Source organism: Anneissia japonica, unplaced genomic scaffold (genome assembly GCF_011630105.1).
Source record: "Anneissia japonica isolate Jap-2015-1 unplaced genomic scaffold, ASM1163010v1 scaffold1306_len716249_cov185, whole genome shotgun sequence".
In the NCBI taxonomy this organism is placed as follows: Eukaryota; Metazoa; Echinodermata; class Crinoidea; order Comatulida; family Comatulidae; genus Anneissia; species Anneissia japonica.
Window position 1 is genome coordinate 435,413 of NW_022708971.1, and position 5,262 is coordinate 440,674.

Genomic DNA, 5,262 nt, shown 5'->3' on the forward strand with positions numbered 1-5,262 from the left:
ATATAATATATAATGAATAAATGTAGTTGGCAATACTAGCAACGTATAGTGCTCGATACACGTGATAATGCAGAGCGTAAATATTGAAAGTATTGAAAATGTAGAACACAGCATGCAGGCACAGCAACAAATACCTACTTAAAAACAATTAACTCATTTGCATTTTCTCCTGTCTTAGCATTCATATACTCGCACAACCCTTGTATTCTCTCACTCCTGAAGATTGCATTAGCATGAAACAGTCTGTAGAGTGATAATACCCAGTTCTACAAGTTCTACATTTTCAATACTTTCAATATATATATATATAGTTATATGGATCCATTTTCCATTTGTATATTTGGGCCTGTACTTTTTCGCTGACACGAAGTGGACTTATTGTTAAGTTGCATGTGCGAAATCATAGTAAATAAAACTAAAATTAGGTTTGCGTAGGCCTAATCAATAGGCTTATATATATTTATACTTTGTATATAGGCTTATATATATGCCTATATATATAGGCCTATATATTTATATAAAGTATACAATATATATATATATATATATATATATATATATATAAACATCAATTGCTTTTGAGTTAATTTTAGTATTTTTTTACACTTATCTTACACATCTTTTCTGCTACTTAGTGATCAACGCCTTTTAATCAGCGTCGCTATTGGAGTGGTGCGTTCCATTTATCTTATACTAAGTATTACTCTGTTACCTGCCACTCTATTCACAAACGCAATTTGCATAATGAATTCTGCTGTGTGTTGCTTTTGTAATGACAAGGTATTCCTCGCTCATTGACTATTTTTTTTAGATTCGTATTAATATAAAATTTTTATTTTTGCAATATTTAACGAGAAAAATACTGAATTATACAATACAGTAAAAGATACAGAAATGGAAAAAAAAGACTAAACAAACAAAAATAAGACTGTAATAATATGCATTACAAAGTTAAAATAGAATAAAGGGGGAAAATACATTAGTAACCTCATTTATTCAAATTTATCCGACTTAACGGACATAACAAACATTGTTCTTATACAACCCGCCTAACTCTCAATGTGGGTTTTCGAAAAGGCAATTAAAACCCGACGCTGGCCGGGTTTGAACTACCAGGGAACTGTGTAATTTTACTGTTTGACGTGCTTGAGAATATGATAAATAATACTTTGCTTGAAGTCTTGTTATAGATAATTGTCACACGTTCATAAGTACAGTAATGCATTCACATATGTTTAATTTAAGAAGATATAACTCACCTTATATTATTATAACTTGCAGAAAAGGTTTATATTAGAATAACATAGAAATATTCATGTATATTATGACAATATTACAGTTACGTATATTGATATTTTGTTATTTGCTTAATGGAATTTGTTTCCTTATAGCAACGGCGTTTTTAGTGATTAAAGGTGGATTCATACAAAAACTCATTCTCGTGGTTTGTTCTCCGACCTATACACTGCTACTACACTCTTCGGCGTTTCGATGTATACAATTATTACTCTACACTTACTTTGCCATTCAGCCTTATGGCTTATTTGATCTATACTACGAAATGACATCGGCTTTATATCAGAAAGGCCTACTTTTTGAAGGTTACAATTAATAAGGTTTCTAATTACATTTTTAATACAATGGACTCTCGTGACCTAAATGCAATTGTATGGTTAGTAAATAATTTTACTGTTTTGCAGTCATAAATCAATCAACGGTTAAAATAAATTAATGGAAAGATATAAAGCGTGATTTAACACCTTGCGGGGGAAAATCGTAATTTTTGTACAAAGCTACGAAAAATATTTTATTCTAACGTCAACTGCACGTTCTGGAAACTGCTAATAGTAACATAACAGCGTTGCCATCCAAACTACTCGTTTGAAATGATTATAGCCAATGTTCGTTCAATTCTATGCTTTAAGCGATCCTAAATAACATTACTATTGTCAATTGTTTACCCAGTGGATTAGGACTGTATCGCAAGGTGTTGACATTTCATCAATTTTTAGCAAAACTGCTATTTTTCTAATAGAGTTTCTCAACACATTTCCGTTGCTATGAAACAAAGTGAAAACATTTTTTGTTGGTAATGGGAAGTGACACGAAAGCCACTTAAGCGTGTATACAGTAATAGCACGTAGATTGTATCGTGCAATCACATAGAATAACCAATGAATTCATTATTCAAAACCGAAATCCTACATTAGGCCTAGGATGTGTCATGTCATCAGACACGAACTGCTGTCTTCCCAAATTCCCCGACGAGGTGTCCAAGCTCCTCGACAAGAGGTCCACACCTGTACCCACCCTCCCCGTCAGGGAAGCCTAGCACCCATCAATTGTGTTGATATGGTATTCTTTATTTAAAAAGGATGATTTGATAGAAAACCATGCAAGTTTAGGCTCCTACTAACCACCTGTCGGATACCAGTCCGCCGCAACCCATACGGTCGCGATCAACTCGCACACTACGAAAACATCGAATTGAAGCCCAGTGGGCTTAATCTCGGGATGAAGCCCATCTCGCATTGAAGCCTCTTTGCAAAATTAGCCTCGAAAAGAAGCCCATGGGCCGCTATTTCCAAAATAGCATAGATTTATTTTCGAGATAGTAGGCTACACATGTGCTTGAATTTCAGAAAACAAAATACAGTAAATTAAAAATAAGCTTGGTTTATACATTATGTGATTTAATGCCAGTTAAATAGGCCTACACTCCATAATACAGATTGATGTTACAATGACCCGGGCATGCCTAAATTGTACTTTCGGTGGTAGAGATTTCATTTTCCCCTGACAACCTTGCTGGAAATTCCCAAAGTCCAAGTAGGGAGTGCAGACGTCCCCGACTGGGGTCAATTGCCCCCGGACCCCCGCTAGCGCCGCCCCTGTGTATTGTCAATAGGGAAAATGACCTAACTATAGCTACATTTTACATTGGTCTTACTTTTACTAGCTCCAAGTGCACTTAAATGATTTTTTTTTCAACTTTGGCCCTTTCCATAAGATTTTTTCCCGTTTCCCCATGTTTGTATAGGCCTGTTTATTGTAAGTTAAAGTTGTCTAGGCATAGGCTTACACACACATAGGCTTTGTTGTTATTTGTTAATGATGTATGTAATTGTAAAAAACATCCAGCATTGTCTTATTTATCATTTAACATTTTCGCTATTTTACCTACTGTGTCAACAAGTCTTTGGAATAACCTGCTTTAAGAAGCTTTCTGATTGGTTAATTTGTCTTACGGCAATATATTTGACATTAGCAATTTTAGAAAAGTAACACTCAACATGGTAAACATGAATAAACAGGCATCAATAAATGATGATTACTTTGAAGTGACTTTTCATAATCTCTTGGTGAATGAATCTGTTGCGCCCAAGCACTAAAAATAATATATATTTTTTAAAGAAGTTCTCTGATTGGCATGATTGGAAGTTAAACTATCTTGAGTATATTTCCCGCACGATTAAAATCGTAACGGTACTGGTTTGGTCTACAGGGGCTCGTGCTTCGTACAGGTCATTCCATTCATAGAAAAAGTCTTTTTTTTTGGAAAAAGCGTACCTGTCGTTAGCCATAGTAGCCTAGGTCAATACTAACTCTGGCTATACAAAATTGATTATAAGATTGAAAAGTATTCACCTTATTATTGTAGTAGTGACACCATGTCCACATCTTAATTATTGTTATTTATTCATTAAGGTTATTATATATTATTTATATTTAAATTTAATGTATTGTTTATGTATAAATTATTCAACGTCCATGTTAAATTAATCTTATTAAAATTGTATTAAATAATATAATAATAGTCATAGCCGAGGCCTAGCCTGGCCTAAACCTAGTGAATGTGTGTAGTATATAAAATTATGAATAAAAAGTATAAATAAACGCAAATTGTGAAAGAATAAAGGAAGAAGGAGAATAGGAAAGAGATTTTGGAGCGGGAATATACAAAAGTAGTCAATATGCCAATATTGTATTACGTTTTTGTAAACATTTTTCATGGCCACGGCCTACACTTTTCATAATTCAACATTCCAAATTTCTTTCCACTTCTTTCTTCCTTTGCTTCTTCTGTTTTTTCATTAAATTAAATTTAATATATTAATATATATTTACGCATAATATTAATATAAATATATAAATAAGTATATCATTTTCATACATATTTACATATTTTAACTGGATTCTAGAACTAGGCCTGTGTATACATAGTGTCTGTAATTAACATAATTCAATCATACTGTTCTATCATATTGCTTTATTTAAATATTATCAAATATTTTTAATCTTTAACGATTACATTATTTCATATAATATTTTCAAATAAATGTCGAAACACTTCTAATTAATTAAATTAAAACTCTGAAAGTAAATTTACGTAGATTAGATCAATAAAATGGACATAGTAGTAATCCTTATATATTCATAAACAAGAATAACTTTTTCAATCTTCTAATCAATTTTATACAGCCGGAGTTAGCTTTGACCTAGGTAAACATTGCTAAAAAGGTACACTTTCTCCATCAAAAGGCTTTTTCTATGAATGGAATGACCTGTTCGAAGCACGAACTCCTGTAGACCAAACCCAATACTGTTACGATTTTTAATCGTGCGGGGAATCTACTCACGATGCAAAAGAAAAGGTAAAGCCAAAAGAAAAGATAAAACCAAAACACTTGGAGATGAAAAAGCCATTAAAGTTGCTTCTGATAGAACCATTGACCCTGCCATTTTTATTCCAAAGATTCCTTGTCGTGTCAAATCGGGAGATCTTACATTAGAAGATGTAATAAGTAATGAACTTAGTCCGTTTCCACCATCACTTTTTGAGACTAAACATTTTTAGGAAGGCCAACAAACTTGCATTGCCATTCAACATGCTTTTACGGGTTGTGATTCAACATCTTGCATTTTTGGCATCGGTAAAGAAGGCAGCTTTCCAGAAATTGGTGGAGGGGGATTAGATTCTTGATTACGTGCTGAAGCATTTAGTCAGCCAAATCAGAACAGTGATGTAATTGTGGGATTTGTAAGGAAGGCTATGGCTATCCTGTTTGGGACTGAATCCATTGATTCACTTGATAGCTTCAGATGTAAGCAAGAAAGTTGTTGGGGGTATCGATTGTGACGCCTCAGCAACTACCTCCAACTTCATCTGCCAGTAAATTTCATTGTCAACTTTTAAAAATCATCCATTGCAATTGCACTACTGGATGTAAAACACCACGTTGCAGTTGCAGATGCTATGGG